This window comes from Geospiza fortis, unplaced genomic scaffold, assembly GCF_000277835.1.
Source record: "Geospiza fortis unplaced genomic scaffold, GeoFor_1.0 scaffold54, whole genome shotgun sequence".
In the NCBI taxonomy this organism is placed as follows: domain Eukaryota; kingdom Metazoa; phylum Chordata; class Aves; order Passeriformes; family Thraupidae; genus Geospiza; species Geospiza fortis.
In genome coordinates, this window is record NW_005054301.1 from 358488 (window position 1) to 377862 (window position 19375).

General features: G+C 43.6%; 1 protein-coding gene across 2 annotated transcripts in view; it reads left to right on the top strand.

Moving 5' to 3' along the window:
- The first annotated feature begins 1371 nt into the window (after nt 1-1371).
- The window catches only part of FOXN3 (forkhead box N3), a 168553-nt gene continuing 150549 nt past the window's right edge, over nt 1372-19375 (top strand). Inside the window, exon 1 of one of the 2 annotated variants that reach the window (XM_005417431.3) lies at nt 1372-1447. The gene's annotated coding sequence lies outside the window, so the exon portion shown is untranslated. The remainder of the gene's footprint in view (nt 1448-19375) is intronic. The other variant, XM_031065626.1, reaches the window with a different exon arrangement.

Below are 19375 nucleotides of genomic sequence, written 5' to 3' on the forward strand. Positions count from 1 at the left end.
GGCTCAGACAATGTTCTACATCCAGGCAAGGAAAATACTTTCCTTAGGAAAGTGATTGCAGGTTAGCTCCATGAGAGGTACAGGTGTGGGGTGATGCCCTAACTTGGTGTTTGACTGGAGTAGCTTGACTAACCTGTGAAGTACAGAGAACTTAAAAATGGGAACTGCCCTGTCCTGTAGTGGGGAGACACAGGAATTGCATATTGCCCTCTTTAAAGCCATGATCATGATTATGGGATGAGGCAAAGAGATTTATATAAGCCATTCTCATTAATGCCAGTGGGAATTACCCAGAGCTATACAAGTACATCACAGTAAGAAATGTGCCTTGGCAGTTCACTATTAATATTTGAAGATAGTGCAAGCAAAATCTCCTTCTCTGAGTCAAGTGGGCAAAAACTGGAGATTTGGCAGGGGGCGGGGGGGTGGGGAAGGGAAGGAAAATTTTGTTATTTTAGTCCTTGGAGAGGTTATAGAAAGGTGAACCATTCATACATACAGATCCTCAGATACAAGGAGTTGCACGTGTATGTGTCATGTTAACTGTCCCCATGACTGTAACTGCAGGTATTTAGCTCCTGTTGGCTGGTTACTGATGGGCAAGAGCCCATCTCTGGTTTTAGGAGCTGCTGACCATCTTTGCTGACCCACTCAGTGCTGGTGCTCACCAGGGGGCAAGAAAGGCTGCTGCTATTCTGCTTGCAGTTACATGCTGTACTTAAACAAGATGGGGAGACTCCAGGCAGCAGAAGCAGTGCATAAGCAAAATCAGAATTTGTGATTTTAGCCTAGTGAAGTGTCTCAAAGAGCTTGATTCATTTGAAGCAGCCATCGAAGCGGGTAGAAGGGACTGTGTATTTATGTGAGGCCCAGTGAAAGGCAGACATTGACCTCTGCTTGATGTTTCTGAGTTAGTCATTATTCCTCTGTTTGGTTTGTATCAGTAACAAGCTTTCAAGTTGATTTCTTCATATTTTGCCTTTTTTTTTTTGGCTTGAGTTGGTATGTAGTTTCAGTCATAGAATGTGAATTCTAGTAGGAAGTGTTGCTGTATATAGGGGTTCTGTCCTGCAGTTTACTCAGTACAGCCATTCAGCCTTCCTCTCCAATTCACCCTCCTTCCATGGATGGCAGAGCTGGGGCTGCAGCTGGTAGCAGTGTGGTGCTGGGATGCTTGTCCAGTCCCTGTAAGAACTGTGGCTAATTGCTACCAAGCTGTTTAAATTAATTTTCTTTATTATTCTTAGCATTATTTACATATTTTTTTTATGGAAACCCTTTCCACTCAAACAAGATAAAATAAAATGTACTATTCCTGACAGATGTTGACAGCTTTGAAGCAATGCAGGACACGCTGATTGCATCCGTGCAGTGCCACTGCCTTGGAAGAAGGGTCACCAAAGCAGACGAGTCCTGCCTCTCACCCTGTGGATGATAAATGCCCGAGGTAACCTTTATAGCAGCACCTTTCAGTGACAGTACAGCCCAAAGCCCAGGGTTCCCTACTGACAGCTCCTTGCTCACGGCTGCACAAGCTGAAATTCATCAGTTTTCACATTCCCAGCAAATGAATCAGGGAGGTAGAAGTTGGTGTTATGGATGCTTGGTGCAAACCACCGTCAGGACTTTTAGTAAAAAGTCCAGGGTCCTGGAGATCATCAGCTGCTACACATAACACTGAGGATGGTTGTGTGTACCCTCAAGCTGAAAGCTGAGGATTTAACTAGAGGACAGCCACAGAGAAAGCACATTTCTCTCCTTCATCTGAGCAGTGGCCCAGTGTCTGTACCTCTTATCACCCCTATATGGCAGGAACTCTGATAGGGTTTAGCAGCACAATGGTATGTGCTGTTTTGATACTTCAACAGAGATAACAGAATGCCTAAATAAATCCTGTTTGATGCTTAAATAAGGATTTCATCCTGCTATGTCTGTAGGCAGATACCAAACAGAGTTTATAATTCATTGTCCAAGAATTTGATCCTTTCTTTCTTTTTTTTTTTTTTGTTTGCATTCCAACTTGGGGTACTTTTACTAGGTAGTAATTATGGAAAGGAAAGAAAGAACATAATCACATAATACTCATATGGAATAAAGTTAGCAGATAATTAGATGTTGGAAACTGTGGACCTAGGAAGCTCCAGTTTCTTCCTTAATACAGATACTTAATTGGACATTAACAAGTAGAAATTCTTGAATGTTCACTTCTTTCCTGTTATTAAAAACCAGTTAGACATGTGAGGATGCATGTCTCCCATGCCTTGCTATGTGGCAACAGGTACAGGGTAAAACTTGAACAACCCTGCCACTGCTACCATATCTGGTGCTTAACAGCTGTTGGTGGGCCCAGCCAGGAGCACCACACTTCTAAGGCCAGAGCAGCTTTCAGACAGCTAAAACTTCTGCTACTTTTACTGCTCCTCCTCCTCATAGTTTGAGTGACTGAAGCTGAGCCTAGCTGCAGGAGGTTGGCTGAATTGTGGTTCCCTCCTGAGTGCAGGCATGGGCCAGTGGTGGGAGCTGGGGACAGCTGTGAGCACCAGGGAGAGAACCCAAGTGAGGGCAGCTCGGTGATTGTTGGAAAGGGAAAAAGATATTTTTGTTCCAGCAGCTAAAACCCTTTTGTATTTTGGTTTCTTTTAGCAGCTATTTATCCAAAACATTTGGGAGAAAAGCTGTCTCTTTATTAAATATTTAACACCCTTGCCTTCAGCTGTGGGCTGAGAAAGCTCCCAATCCACATGTGAGTCACCAAGAACTCCTCCGACAGAAGCAGAGGAATTCCAGACTGGAGATTGCTAGAGGAAAAAAAAGCTTGCTGATTTGGAAAAAGTCCAAAATGGTTCACATCTCTCATATATCATAAAACAAGCACTGCAGTCAGTCTGCTGGGTGTGTGGACAAGGAGTCACAGAGTCCCAGATCTGAAGTGGAGAAGCTCTCAAAATGCTAGGGAGCATCACACCCTATATAATAGAGATGAGAAGTACACCCAGTAACTGGTCTTTTATTAAATGCTGTCTGTATTTGGATCCTGACATGTCAGAGGGGACAAGGTGTAGATCACTGCTTCCTGTAGTAGTTTGTTCCATTGCTGAATTAGTGCTAGTTTTAATCCATTCAGTTTCACCTCCAGCCATCCGTTAGCAGGCATCTCTTGGCAAATCCAGGACATCCATGATTTGGAGATGCCCTACTCACTCAGGATGACAGTCTGGGATTCATGTTCAGAGAGCATGGTGCAAGCTCCTGCAAAAAGAGCATATGGTAACAAATGGTGCAATAAGAATGAGTTGTGATAACAAAAAAGGTCACGGCTGTCCCTAGCACTGCTGGTGGTGAGCACTGTGCTTACATGTGCTGTGCAGGCATGGAGCATGTGATCAACTCTTTTATTTCTATTAAAGTGACAGGAACTGAAGGAATAAAATAAGATGAAACTTTTTTGGCATGTTTCTCCCTTTGGCCAAATTATTTTATCAACATCTCAAAGAATTTTTCAGCTGCAGATGTTATGTCAATCTCTGTCCCAATAACCAATTAGAGGCATCTCCAGCAGTGGTTTTACACCTCTTTCCTCTGTGGACCACTTAAAAATTTTTACTGGTGATGAGGGTTCCTTGTATAGCAAACTTACCCCTCCTGACAAGAGATTTACTTGTAGATACTTAAATGGGGTTCACAGTATATAGTAGTATTTTCACTGGTTGAAAACCATTGGTCTTTGACACAGGTAGTTTCTGTGCACTCTGAGATCACTCCTACAGGGAAAACATGGCCATTAAACATTTTTTAGGCCATATGCTCTGAGTACTTCAAAGGAACTTCTTGTAGTTAATGTGCCTGATTCTGATTTCAAAGCAATGTTTCTATATTGCCTTGTTTTGAGCTTATTCCTGATTTAAAATTATGAAAAAAAGATCCTTTTTCTTCTGGCTCTTGGGCTTAGAAGTGCAAACCTTACAGGCTCACCACCTAGCCCTAAATGTTGCCTGTTGGAAGGTGAGAGGTGACACCAGTAGCACATGTTAATAAAACATCCTCAGTGGGGCAGCACTGACTAGCCAACATATTCTGGTACAAGTCACTTGGCTGCTTTGGCCAGGGCCTCTGCCTTGTGCAGGTGGGACTTGCACAGCTACCTTTTGTGTGTGCCTGCCTTTTGGGTGGAAAGGGTTAACAAATATGACTCTTTCTGGCCTGTGCTGTGTTGCCGTATATGGGAGGAGTGAATGAGGTTGTCGAAAGTCAATTTGAACATTAAAGACTGGAAGTGGTCAGATTTGATGGGCATTCTGCAAAAAATGGGAGACAAGATGACCAGGAGATGGTTTATCCCAGCACTATGGAAAATGTTAAGACCATTTATAAAACTCACTGACCAGATGTGCTGCAATGTGTACCTGGATGAACATGTGTGTAAGGACTCCTTACCAGGAGGAGCTGGTGTGGCCATCCACCCGTGCTTGAGCTGCCCAACACAGCTGGCAACCCCATTCCCTAGCCATTGCTCAGATTGCCCAATACTGCAATCACCAGCTCTTTGATGAAAGGCAGGTTCATGTATCAGATTGTTGAGCATTAGGGATAGGGGATTAGATTTGCAGTGTAATCTTTCTGTAACATGCCTCTTGATCCAGAGACTGTGCCTTATAAAAGAGCTCTTTTCTCTCTGACATTGGGGAGGCCTCCTCAGGGACAACTGTCTTCTACCTTCATTTGGAGATCGTAAGGCTGCTACTGACCTGATGTTTGTCAAGGTCACAGCTGCACCAGGCAAAATTAGTTCTGTGCAGGACAGTTAAGTAGATTGGATTTTCTCAGTTGTAGTTGGTTTGCTTTCATCTGGCTTCCTCTTGCAAAACCATTTAAAGTCCATTCCCCTTTGCCCCCCACTGCCTATTTATGGGAAAAGACTGGAAGGGGGATATTCCTGCCTGAGGTCCAATTCTGCTTCAAGCTCTATTCTTATATCTTTCCAGGAAAGTGTCTACAGAGGCTGGGGCAGGCTGTGTAATCACTCTGGAGCCTTGGGCTGTATTTCATCCCATCGTGAATGTTGTAGGGCCAGTCAGACTGGTCCTCCCCTGTGCCAGCTGACTGCAGCTTTGCACTGTCTGCTTTGGATCCAAAACCTTTCTGGGACCCTTCTGCAGATTCCTGGTAGCGTTGCTGCAATTTTAACTGAACCTCTTTCCACTCCAGCTTTGTTTCTGGAGCCTGATGAAGCCAGTTAATCTGGGTCAAAATGCATCAAAGCCCATGTCTTCTAATCAAGGAAAAAAACTTGTGATTTGAGTAGCAGATTTGGCTGGTTATGTTCTGGCCACTAGGAAAGCTGTCAGCTCCCTGGCTGTGCTGGCAAACCATGCCATATGGTTGTGCGTGGGAAGCCCGTTCCTTGGGAGCACGGGGAGCTACCAGAGGGAGAGGGATTTTCACCCGGCTGCCTTTCACTGCAATGGCTTTGCCAACGGGATATAATTATGGTGGATCTCTGCCTGCTTCCTCAGGTTGCAAAGCAACCACCAATGGAAAAGACCTCTTGTTTCTAGGCATCCTCCTGTTTTCAATCCCTTTTATTTTAAGGTGTAGTGAAACCTGCAGTCTGCAGAAATTGTTGCCTGGTGCATTTGGGAAGAGATGACTGGAATTTGTGGCAGACAGCTGAGAGAGTGCGGGCTCTGTAGCACTGATGATAGACTGTATGATCCCAGTTCATCTCTGTGGTGTGAAGGGGGAAAATTCATAGGTAGGTTTGCTTGAGGGCCTGGCAGGGGCAATGTGGTGTGTGAAGGGGATGTTTCCTTCTTTGCATAGTCGCCTTCAGCCTATCAAAAATCTTTGCTAACTGGGGCTATATGGAAAAAGGGAGTATGGGGATAATTGAAGCAAAGGGGAGCTAGATGGTATGTTCCCACCTGCCCAAAACTGTAGCTGATCAGAGTTTAGAGATGAGCTTTAATTTCTCCCAGAGCTTCATGTCTCTCCTCTCTGGATACCAGAACAGTGCTGGCAGCACTTCTAGGTCCTGAGGAGTAGGGTCCAGGTGGCCTGAGGGAACCAAGAGGGCTACAGAGAGCAAGTTTGTACCCCAGTCCACGTGTGCCAAGCAGGTCCCCTTGACCTGGTTGCTCTGATCAGCTGTATTAACATAGAGCCTGTGTAATTCTGGGACTGTGGCATTCTGCAGACTGGCCTGGAACTGATGCTAGAATGATCTAGTGTAGAAACTGCTGGAAAAGAGAAGCACTAAAACAAGATTTTTATATTTAATTTTCTCTTCTAAAAGCTTTGCTAGTTATTCTTGTCCTGTACTGCACTGAAAAAATGCAATAATTCCCATTTGTCTTTGGCATTTTCTCTTGCTTTTTATTGATATCTCCTCTGATGTTGTGACAGTATGTCCTGTGCTGGATTACAGGTATAAATACTGCTTTGGGGTTGGGCTTTGTAGTCAACATGCATTTGGGAAAGGTGTTAGCCGCTGTCAAGGGGACAATGTGCAGCCTGTGAACATGCAGCAGTTGGAAACATCAGCATCCTTTGTGTCTGTGTTTCAGAATAAGTCTGAGGCATGAGGATTTTAGGTTTTCTATTCAGAGAGTATTACATTAGGAATATGAAGTATTTGACAGTTCTCTTAGATTTACTCTTTTAATGTCAAAATGTGTCACATCTGGTATTAATTGGTGGAAAATTATGGCTCTAATTTACCAATTTGATTGTCTGGGAAAACTGAAGAGAGTGTAACATAATAAATGAAGGCCTATTAATCTTTAAAATTTGTCTGTTTACTGTCTGCTAAAACGCACGGTTATGTGGTGCTGTGAGCAGCTTTCTGGAAATACTGTTGTTCCTGGAGAGGAGTCACTGCCTGCGGGAGGACCATGGCCAAAGTAGCTCAGAGTCACTGAGGGGAGGCTGTGGCTTGTAGAACTCCTGGGCCAGTGATGGCTCAGACACCTCTGTGAGAGAGGGTTTCCTTCAGGGAGGAAGGAGGCTGCCATTTGTTAATAGCCCTGTGGGGGTGCAGGCACAGTGTCCCCATTCCCTTGTGCAGCCTGTTCCACACTGTCCTGGCTGTGGGGCAGGAGGAGCAGCACGTGGACATGGCCTTTGCTCTTCTCTGTCCCTTCACCTGTGGCTGTTACCTCCTTGTGGGTTTCTTACTCCGGGGCACAGGCTACTACTTCATTGATGCCCAACACAAATAAACGTATTTGGCCACAGTAATTGTTTTAATCATTATTAATGAACATTAATTTCCAACCAGAGCTCTCCAAAAGCCCGGATTTTTTCAAACTTGCCAACACAGGAGCGTAGGCAAGAGAAGTCGGGTTGTTCTTCCTGGGGCTGCAGATGGAGCAGTTTGTCTCGCTGGCAGAGTGTGGATCAAGCCCAGAGCATGGATGCACTTTGGCAAGGTGCTGTCACTCTGTCCTGACAACCCCAGCTCTGAGGAGACAGGCCTCCACTGCCTCTGCAGCCAACAGGCAGGCAGAGCAGAGGAAGCTGATGGCAGCATGCTGATGCTTGGGTACTGTGTGTGGATGGTGACAGGCTCAATAGCTTTTCTATCAAAAGACACCCATGTGTTTGTGAAAATACATTTTTGGAGGATCAAATACCAGGTGCTTATTTTAGTAGCAGAAAGCCCTGAAACATGCCAACTCTGGAATAAGCTGATTCTGAAAGCTGACATATTCTGTATGATTATTCCAGTATACGCCATCTGCCACTAGCATATCCAAATATTTATGTATTTTGATTATTATAACTGCTACGAGGGTACTGAAGCTCATAAATAATTTCATTTTCAGCAATCATTTTATTACTCTTCCATGGTTGGATAATGACATTTTACGTGTGCCTGCTCAGACTCTGACACAAGGAAGAGTCACAGCATGGCTACGCAAGTGACAGCCTTCTCACAAAAAGCCTGTGGCCGGGGGATGCCTGAACCCAAGTCCTGCCTGGGTCTGTGCCAGTTCACACTCCCTTTATCTCCTTGGGCTTCAGACTGTGCTGTGCCTTCATTCAGCTCCATCTTGCCTCATCAAGTGACTGCACTTAGATTGGCAAATGATATAATATGACTAATTATGTTTAATGCAGATAATGTCTTATAATCAAAATAAAGAGTGGATTGCAAACAGATCCTTAAAGGGCACCAGGCGTAGAATTGGTGCTGTATTTATTACCAATAACATCGCTGAAGTGCTAACAGCTGCTCGGCTCCAGCAAGTGCGGCCCCTTTGTGGAGTTTTCCAGAAGAAGAGCTAAGTGTATCAGAAGCACATTACTGCTGATAATAGTAATTAGTTCAGTAGAGCTCAAAATGTTTTGTAAAATATTATTATCTTGATTTTGCTACTCTGCAAACCGTGGCAGAGAAACAGCCTCCTTGGCTCAGAGGAGTCACTGCTGTCTGTGGGGATGGTCCTGGCTCTAGTGCGGGGCTGCTGCCCTCTCCTTGGGCAATATTGCTGTCTCCAGCTGAGTCTAGAAATCTAAGGGATGTGCCTTCTCTGTCTCAGCCTTCATTTTCACCAGCGTTAGCAAATAGACTTCTGTCGATGAAGGAGTGCACTGATGTGGAAGTAGATTTGGGTGTTAGATTTTTGAAAAGCCATTGTTAAGCTGAAAAAGGAAACCACAAGCTATAAAGGTTGACAGAACTCCTCTGTAAGGGACTCTTATTTTGCTGTGTACATTCGTTTTCTCTTGCTTACTAAAGGGATAAAATGCAATCTAGGTTTCAGAGAGAGATGGCTGATTAATCTGTCTGCCAGGTACATATGGAAATAAATTAGCAAATGGTGCATCTGGGATTAGACTACAGCAGAGATGATAAATTATTGCCATCTTCCATGGCTGTATTACTGAAGCTTCACTGGGTTCCTGGTACTTGGTTACTTGCTGTTCACACAGTATTACCGTGGCTGTGGGATGGAAAGCCTCTGTATTTGATGCAATTTTCTGTGATATGCTAGTGTGAGAACTGATCTGGCCAGACCCATAAGGATATGCTGTATACTTAGATTAAGTAAAAGCAAAGAGATTTGATTTGGTTCTTCTGCTCTGCATGAAATTCTGATGGTTTCTGAGTACAGGAATGCTCAGGAAGGAGAAAGGCAAGGACCTGAAAGAGGTTTTTCCATTATCTGTGGTCACCCTCCACCCTTTATCCCAAATAGCAGAGTTATTTATCTATGCTAACACCAGGTTACGCTCTCTGAAGGAGAGCATTCTCTGGCCTAAACCTCTCCCACACTCCCAGCTTGACCCAGATGTAGTTCTACAACAACTTGCACAACTCCCTCTTATCTCTGAGATCAAGTGTGAAACACCACGAGGGCAGGTGGTATTTGCATTGAATGCTGATACCGACTTTTCAGCTGTGTCTCTGCTTCTGCTGCATTTTTCGTGTCTGTTTAAACTGATGTGTAGCTGATGGGCTGGCAGCTGAGACATACCAGCAATGCCTACAACAGGACATGCAGGTGGAGTAAATGTGACAGCAGACATGTGGTGTACTGCCTTTCTGGAGGAAGAAAGGGTCATGCAGAAGTTCTCATCAAGTCTGTGGCATAAAACAGCTGTGGTGCAGAGGTGTCAGATCCTGTGGCACACCGGGGAGCTGTGGGAGTGGTGGCAGTGTTGCTGGAAAAGCTGCAGCTGGGCTTTTAACAGGAGCTTGTAGCCTGGTGTGGAGACCTAGTTTCTCCAGGTCAACCTGCATGGGCCTTCCAGATCTCTCAAAATCAGTGCTTGTGCAGGGGACTGCTCCTGCAGGCTGACTCTGGGGCACAGGGTGGAGATGAGCAGGACAGGATTCTTGCAGAGCTGCTGGGCGCTGGTTGCTGTTCAGCTCCCACCAGTGGCACTGGCAATGGACGTGAGCCTCGGGCACAGGGCACAGACAGCCTGTGCTGCACTGGTCTGCTGCACCTTCGGGCTGGGCAAGGTGAAGTGCTGGGCTTGAGGGGCACTCACGGGGTGACAGTGGCCACTGGTTTTCTGTTCCAGCCACTCCTTGTGGTCCGTGAGTCCAGCACAATTAGGATGCATGTGTTTGTAATTGAGTAAGGCTAACGAGAACGGTCCCCTTAGGTACAAGACGCATGGGTGGGTGCTGTGCTGTAAATCTGAGCTAGTGAGGACTCTGAGAGCTCTGTTCAATTAATCCAAACACAGAAACGTTTACTAGAAATAGATTTATTTTCCAGTGACTTCATTTGCAAATTTTGGTTAAGAACAACAGTTTACTCCTAATACAATCATGTCAAGCAGCAAGTGGGACTTACTGTTGTTCCTGGCCTTTCCCACAAAGTGTTTTGAGCAGAATGTGGAGTGAGTCAAAGGAAGCACTGGCTGATGGATGAACAGATTGCAGCACAGCCATCTATTCTATTGCGCACTTCCAGGGAAACCCCAGCAAATTAGGTGTGCAGTTTTTAACTATACAGAGAAAACTAAAGAAATTACATTATGAATGAAAAATTAGGTAGAAATGTCTACTGTCTCATAAACAATTCAGGAATAACTCCCCTTTAAGTATTCTGGTTTATGCATGCATTTAATTCGTGCTCTGAGAGCAAAATAAAGTTCCTAAGATAAAACAGTCTAATAATGATTTATGTAAATTTATGTACTATAGGCAGTGATGTAGTTGCCTATAGTAAATAGTTTGGAATATGAAACGGTATTTATGAACTGCTTCTGTTTATATGAATACAATAGATGATAAGGGAAGCTACATGAAGAAAACATAATTTTACATTTAAAAGGGACTCTGATGCTGTGTCTAGTGAGCAGGACAGGCAGTTGAACAGATTGCTGAGTGTCTGATAAAATAATCTCTAGCTTGATTCTTCCTAGGCTATTTATAGCACGTGTTTAATTTAAAATTTAGGTATGTGCTGCAGATGACCCTAACAATCATACCAGGGCCATGTATGATAATACAAATTGTTTGCCTCATATTGCACATATGCCAAAATCTCAAGTTGCTTTGCATGCAGAAAATCAGGCTCTGTATCCTCAAAATATGGCTGAAAATAGGAAAACAATTGTAGTCCCCAGCTGCTACAGGCATATGGGGCCAAATTTATCCCATCTGTTGAAGGTTATGGAGTTCTGCCAGGGATGACTTTGATCCTGTATGTCTAGCAAAGTGGAACCAATATGTCAATATACGATGTCTTGCTACTTCTGATGTTCTCCCAATAAAACATCATCATTCAAAGTGACGTGAATTTCCCAAGTGCCCAAGTCACAAACACTATCATGGGGGATGTTTCAGAAGTGCTCTGATTCTTGCTGTGCTGATGTTAAAGCAGTGAACAGCAAATTGGCTTTTTCCTCAATGAGGGCTCAAGCCTAGGGGCTGCTGGTGGAAGTGAGTGTGTATCAGCCCCAGGCACAGAAACCAGGGGCCCTTTGAAATATTTTTAGCAAAAGACTGCAGAACAGAAAGCTGTTTCTGCATTCAGGTATTGCAAATCACATTTCACTTGAAAAGCTTTTTTTGAATCAGAAATGATAGTGCCATGTAGAAATAGTAGAGTTATTTACTGTATTTGCTTTGGCATACCAGGGCATCTCTAGATGCCTGGTGATGGGCAGACCCACAAAGTCTGCATTTGGCTTCAGCCATTTACAAGTTTAAAAGGCATTTGAATCCCTTGATTTGGACAGGGCTAGTTTCCTAGTCCCCAGCAGGACTTACTCTCTTGGGAGCTAGAAAGAGTCAAGTAAAATGACGCTTGTCATCTAACTGGGGTTCTGGTGACATTTTTTTGCAGTTAAGTTCCTCCTGGTTTATTCTGGACAAATTCTAAGAGTCATGTGTAGGAAAGGTATGTCTTCTGCTCAGGACTTCACTGGTGGCAACAGAATGGTCTTTCCAGCATGAGGCTCTTGTATTAAAGGCAGTAATGAACAGAAAGTGACTCTCTTTGGTCTCATGCTTACAGTAAGGCCGTTCTTTTGGGCCCTCCATGCATATCTGGGCAAGGCTGGGAAAATCATATAAGTGCTGGCACAAGACACCTGCAAATTAGGAATCTCAGACCAAGCTGGTGTTTATTTTCAGCAATGCTACATTGGACTCTGTGAATGGCAGATTTTGATAAACACTGTTCCTTAACATAGCTGACAAAATTTTACATATAGGTGTCCTAGAAGATGATTGTGGAGTTTAAAATGTGACTGCAGACATTTATAATTAAATTACTTTTCCCCCATTCAGGATGTAGTACCTTATAAAAAGGACTTGGAATGGCTGTGGACAGAGCCACTTCAGTCTCTGTTCAGAAAGCACATTGGCACTGTTATCCTGGAGTGAAGAGGTATGAAAGTACAGTGGACTTGCCCCACAAGCAGCAAATGGAAGATCATCTATTTTGCTCTATTTATTCCTTTGTGATCGCTCTCTTCTCCCTGGGGCTTTCTTGTCTGCACACTCTGCATTACTTATGGACTGCTAAGCCAAATCTCCAAAGACATCTGAGAAAACCTGACAGGTTCAGTTTCGAATCTCAATCAATGCTTCATTTCCCTTCAAACCAGAATTAGCCCCTGGAAACTGGGGTGAAGGCATTTGTGCCTTTTGTTTGGCTCTTTGGGAAGCCATTCCTTTGCTGCAGCAGATGAAAATCAGGGAGATCACCAGATCATTTGCTGAGATGGCACATCTTCTTCCAGAAATATGTGGTTAATTTTAATAGCTCAACTATTTAATGTGCCAGGTTATAGTTAACACTGTCTATTGCTTGTAATGAGCTAAACTGGGACATCTCTGTCACTTGAGGGTGCTACAGCTGAAAGGAGGGTTTCGTAAGAAGCTCTTGATCTGTCAGTGGCGACCACAGCTCTTGCATCTTTAGCTGAGATAAAAGCACTGTTTGCTTAACAGGATTGAATTTTCCTCAAAGAAATAATTGAAACAATAGAAGAATCACCCAAACCTGCGCTGAGCATTAGCAGATGAGCTGGTTTAAAATCGATCCATTTGGAAAGGCAGTAATGTGCAGATTGGTCAAGGTAATGATGGTATCAGATGATAAAATGGACGCAAGGCTGGAGAAAGCTTGTGAGGGATATAGTGTCACCTAAAAGCTTTGCAGAAGTGCTTTTATTACCCTGAATCAGCTTGGTTTTGCACTGACACTTAGCTGTTTGCAAAGAATTATACCTGCTTCTGAGATAAATACATCTGAAAGTGAACTCTTAACCCCTCTTTTTCAGGCCCCTTCTGGGCAGTGGCCGTGGAGAACAAGATGCCTTCAATTTTTCCAAATACAGAGTTAGAGAAAATGGGGTGCAAAACTGTGGTACATAATTTACTATTGAGCAGAACACTTCAGGAAAATTAGAGTCATTATTGAATGTAATGAAACCTGACAAATTAGAGTTTCATAGGGCCTCCCTGAGATTAGCGTGATCCATTAAACATGCTCTCTGACTGCTAAATGGCGTTGTCCCATTTCCCCATAAGAAGTTGAGAAATTCTGAGGTAACTCTGGCTAACAGCTGATTGAAAGCACCCAATCAAGAGCTCCTTAAAGTAAGAGGAGAAATTATCCTGATTAACAGTATTTCCAAGAAGGTAGTCTCTAAGTAGGCTGTAAATTGTGTTAGAAGCATTTGGGTATTGCAGGGAAGGCTGAATTTGACACTGAAGTGGCCACAAAGTAATGTACGAAGTGGAGTGATCAAGGGAAGAACATTTTGTTGATTGTGGTGGGAAAATTGAATTACTCTCAGTTGCACAGCTATTCAGAATATGTACATTAAAGTGAGTGATACACAGTTTAGAAGAAGAGCAAGCAAATACAAAGAGCAGAAAAAGCCCTTTCACAAATCCTTCTTGCCTCATTATTTATATCTTAAGATTGTTTTCACAGGGATGGTCATGAATGCCTTATCCATTATGCAAAGACATCCCAGCCATGCAAACTAAATCAATACAATAGTATTCCTTAAAATAATTGCTTTTTCCTTGACTGATTCTACATTAAAAGCAACCTTTAAATGACAGCCATTAGCACATGAGGCCTGGTCACTGGTGCTGACTGAGCTTCATGAGATAAATGGTGAAGGGTTTGTGTGATAGAGTTGGTACTGAATTTCACAACAAAGCCTTGAAACTGGGAGTTAGTGAGAGAGTGCATAAGCTGCCAGTTTGGGATAAAGGGTCTTTATCTTGTAGAAGAGGTAGCACATGGATGTTCTCTAGTGCCTGGTACTTCAGAGACCACCTTAAGAGAAGATGTGTGGCTGTAGTTGAGCACAGTAATATTCCAGCCCAGATTAGCCTCTCTGTTGGTAAAATGTCTCAAAATCCAAATCTCCCATCTATAAATGTTGTATAGCATATGTGTGCTGGAGTGATGAATCTGCAGTTTAGTTTTGCTTGTTCCATGTCTTGGTCAAACCCATCACCCATCCCACGTCCCAGTTTGGGGGGTCCTGCATGCTGCCAGGCACAGTCCATAGTGTCTTTCAGAAGCTGCCAGTGTAATGATGCCTGACACTGAAATGCAATAAAAATTAAAACCTGGAATAATGGCAGGCATTAATAGATATTTCTGATATTTCTCCAAATATTTAAGTGAAATGCTAAATGATAAGTTAAAAGAGCCACATGACTAAAATTTAATGCTAAGAGCTGTCTGGTGTGATGATGTCATCTCGTTTCATAACATCCTCAAAGCTGACCGAAACTGATCTAGAAGACTGATTGGTGGTTTTTTCCCAGGATCACTTATTAAAAATGGCTCAGCTAGTGGTGCTTTGGGTGGTGTTTCAGCCAGAGCAATGGATACTGGTACAATGTCAAAGTGCCATCATGGCATGTAAAGAATTGAAGAAAGAAGCTTTGAAAGGTTGGAAAGAAAAATAATCACTTGAAATACAAATAAGATTCCTGTAATCTTACCTCAGCCTAGAAGGAGTCTGTCAGTATGGCTCGTGTGGTGCAAGGGAAAGCGTGATGAATGTGAACATAGTCCTTGAGAAGTTAAGTTTATTCCCCCTTAATCTAACTGTTTATAAACATTTGTAGTGCCCATCCCTGTAATATCTGAGCTCTGTTTGACATTGTTGTTCAGGACTGGCAGCTCATGCCTGCAGTCAAGAGGAGATCTTTAAGGAGGATCTCTTTCGGTTATGATGTAGCTTATACATGAAACTATTTACAGTAGCTGCTTACATGTATTCTCTTCTAAAAGATAAAGCACTTGAGTGCAAGCTGAATGCCTGCTACCTTCTCATCTCCCTGATGTTCATTATAAACGAAGAAGACAAGTTTTTTAAAAGCTATTCAGATGTTTTGTGCCGTAACTTGCTCTAGTAGATATATTCCTATTGATTGCAATGAAACACACAGGGTAGAAGAGAACAGATCAATTGAAAAGTAAAGTTAAGACAGCAAGCACACTTCTTTTCCACTTACAGTAATGGAGGCAGTTAGGGCTGGATCTATCCCAGGTGTAAAGCTGCTGAAGTCAATGAAGTAGTACCAGCGATGAATTTGGCTCCCAGTGTTCTGTTTTGACCTTTTCAGAAGGTTGCTCTGCAGGAGTGAAACTATTAAATACAGCCAGCAATACTTTAAGTTGAAATATAGAAAAGGCAAAGCTAGTGTGCATAGCACCTTTTTCATTAAGGAAGAGGCCTGACTTTTATAGAGTAAGGGGAAAAGAATTGATTCCAGATAAGTGCTGAAGTTAGTCTCAGGTTTCCCTGGTGAATAACAATCCCAAGTTGGCCTGACACTGACACTTGAATATCTCTGCATTTGTGCATGGCTGTCTGGAAGGGGCTGCATTGTCTTTCTGTACACCTGGGCATCAGAGTGTATTTGGGTTGGATATCAGGGCCTGCAGAGACACTATTCATCTACTCACCAATGATCCATGTAAGCCAGCTGAACATACTTCTTCATTCAAGTTCAAGGGTCCTGAAATTGCCTGGCAATGCTCAGTGTGACAATCTTTATTAGCTGGTAGGCTTGGATTTCAGTAGACACCACAGCTTCTTCACACACTGCAGTTATCTCAGGAAGGCAGGGACTGTGAGTTTGGAGTACTTGCAGTTTCAAACCATTGTTTTACATCTTTGGGTGCACTAATCTTGGCTAAGAGAGAGCAGCGTGTTCTGTGGCAGCTGACAGGCAGCAGTGCAATTAAGAATGGGCCTTCCTACTCCACTGAAATTTCCAGTGGTCTCTGAGAGCAGTAACAGTGAGCACTGTCCACAGGGACAGAGACTTTGCTAACAAGGATGGAGATGGAAAAGCTCTGGCTCCTCCTCAGATAGCTGAATTAGCAAGGATGGCAGAAGCCCACAAAGATGTATCAGAGATGTGCTGCAGGAGATCCCTTTGCCTGCAGTGGGATCAGGACAGCTGGAGCAAACACTGGTGCTGCTGCTGTGGAAGGGAGAGGCCAGAGATGTGTCACACTGTCCCACTGCCTTGGCCCAGAGGTGATGCTCAACAGGCACTCCTGGGGTGGCTGGCTGTGTGCTACCCCTCTTCTCATAGCTCCTTCTCTTTCTCTCTTCTCATGTTCAGACCTCCCCTGCTCTTTCCTTTTATGGCCCCTTCCCTCCTCCTGTCCTTCCCAGAGCTCCTCCCCAGCTGAGCTTAGGACTGATGGCCCTAAACTGCCATGTGCAGCATCTCAGTCTGCTGATGTCTGCAGCCTTAACATGGGCTGTGGGCTTTTTGGGGGCAGGATCTGGTCCCACATTGCCTGGCTCAAATGGACCAAAGCATCCCCTTCCCTTTAGCTACTTGTACAGTAAATGCACTGATTTGCAACAAGTTCTGATTTTGCTGGTGGGACAGGGAGGAGGAGTGAGTAGGTCTAAAGATTCCTTGAGCCTCTTGGACCTACCCATCCTGCAGGTGCATGTGAGGTGAGAGGATTTCAACACAGACAACTCTGAATAAGACTATTCATGCTGATGGAAGGTTTTTAGTCAAATACAATCTCAGTGTTCTCATTTGCCCTATTTCTTGCACCTCTGCTGGGTGAGGTTTGAGTCCCTGTCCCAGCAGAGGTTCCCAAGCAGCACTACTTCCCATGGAGTAAGTCTTCTGCAGCAAGGGCTTTCTTAGTTTTATAGAGTCTACAGCACTGTGTTTACTAGTTCCTTCTAAAGTGTTATCATAAATAATTAAAGCTAAACTGTGCTTGTTAAATAAATGAGGAATGCACATGTTCAGATGCATTATCTATGTTTTAATTGCACTCATTTGTTGATGCTGTCCTTGGGTAAGGAAGCAGGAGACTTCTGCCTGAATGAAGGGCTTGGGAGCTGCAGGATCTGGGCTGAAGGACTGGACCCTCATTGTTTGCCAGGAATTTTTAAAATTAGCATGGTGGTGAACATCATCCAGTGCATGAGATGATGTTCTTGGAGACAGGTGCCATCCTTCTGCTATGGGCTTTAAAAGTGTGGAGAAACTACTTCCTGGGTGAAATATTTAGAGATGTGGTTTCTTACATCCAGGCTGCTGTTCAGGATGCGCAGGACATCCTGGTGAATCCCAGTGTCTGTCATGTTTGCAACCATGTCTGTTCATGTTGAGGACTCTGCAGTGGGCACTGCCCCCCATGCCTGCCTAGGGCTGGGCTGCCCCCAGGGCTCCCCAAGGTGCTCCCTATGCTGCTTCCTGCACCAGGGGCTCTGGTTGTTTTATTTCCTCCTGTGATGTTCTCACGTGCTCTTAGTCCTGTGTGAGAGCCAGCAGGCTCCAGTCTGCGCACACTGAGCCCCACAGGGGTCACTCATCCCTGGGCTTGCAGCATCCGTCCCTTTCAGAAAGCCAGCCAGCTTCATCTTAGAACTGGTTTAAAACTAATTGCTGCACAGAGTCTCACAGCTGTCTTGATTAGTGATTTGAAACTTCTGGACTTAGTAACTCCATCTTCATTAGGAAGATCTGTTTTTATAATAATTGTCTCTAAAGAGGGCCTGGGGGATTATTAAGAGATGGCATTCATTATCAGTAAAAATACCATGAAGAAATTTCATAGACAAATGTTGATGTTGTGGATGATGTAGATTCTCTTCCGCAAGGAAACAATTTTATCTAAAAAGCATAATTATCTTAATTATTATCTTGAAAACTAAATGGGATTTTGAGCCTTGGTCAGGGTTGTCTAGGTGGTTGACACCTGCAGTGCTGAGCAGCTGGGAAAGGTAGGGCTGGTTATTTGGGAGAAAAGCCTGAACACAAACCAACAGAAAAACGGGTGTGGAGGAAGACTGGTAGTAGTGTCACTGGTAAGGAAGGGCTTTGGTAGAATCTGACGTTTAGAAGGCAGGCTAAGTTGGAGAGGAATGAGCTCAGGCTGTAGATGCCAACTTTGGAGCTTGAGGGCTAAATGCTAATAGAATATGGCAGGTGGAGAACAAAGGATTTTTGTTTTATTTATTTATTTTTCAAATTTATTTAACTAGGAGGTTACAAGAAGGGCTAGTAGCTACAAGATCTGCTGGACTGTGTGATGGATCAGTAACCAGCAAGAGGGCTTGCTAGGGGGAGGTGAAATTGCAGCAAGGCTGGATTAGGAAGAGATGGTCAGAGCAAGGTGATGAGCAAAAGGAGTGGGTTGCTTGCTGAATTTCTGGAGGTTTTTAACTACAGAAAGTAAAGTGAATATCAAAAGCATTTGGTGCATATCAGAAGCAAGAACAATACAGTGATAAAAGGCAGCTGTAGGATCAGTCAGATGTCTGTATCTATGGTCAGTGAAGGAATGTAGGTATCCTTAAGATACTTCCCCACAGCATCTCTACGGTGTTTTATTACAAGACTTTTGTCTTTAGAGAGTGATAATAGAACAAGAGGGAACAAATTGATTTGCTCTTTTTTTCTTGATGTTTATTTTGGTTATTGTGGCTTCTGAGGCATTTTTAATTAGGATTTCTTTCTTAAACAGAGTGGCTGTGAATGGTTCAGAATCTCATGTCCGAGGCTGCAGAAAATATTATTTTCCTGAAAAGGAATGGGAAAGTGAATTTTCTCTGAGGAGATATGTTTTTGAATGATTGTTTGTATCTGCATCTAGAAGAAAGGAAATGATTATTTCGTATGGCAGCTGAGAGATGGTCATGAGGAAAAGGAAGCCATTATTAATTAATCATCAATTATTATTTTAATATTTATGTAGCACTGTGTGAGTGGTGCCCCACAGGGATGGCGGATCATCTCTCTGCCTGAGGAGCCTATGTTCTAAATTTAGCCATGGTGATGGCTGCTTGTGGCAGATGATGTGTTTTCATCATTCCCTGCTCTGCCTCAGCTTTTCAGTTGAATCCCATTTTAATTCACCATCCCCAGCAGAGGGGA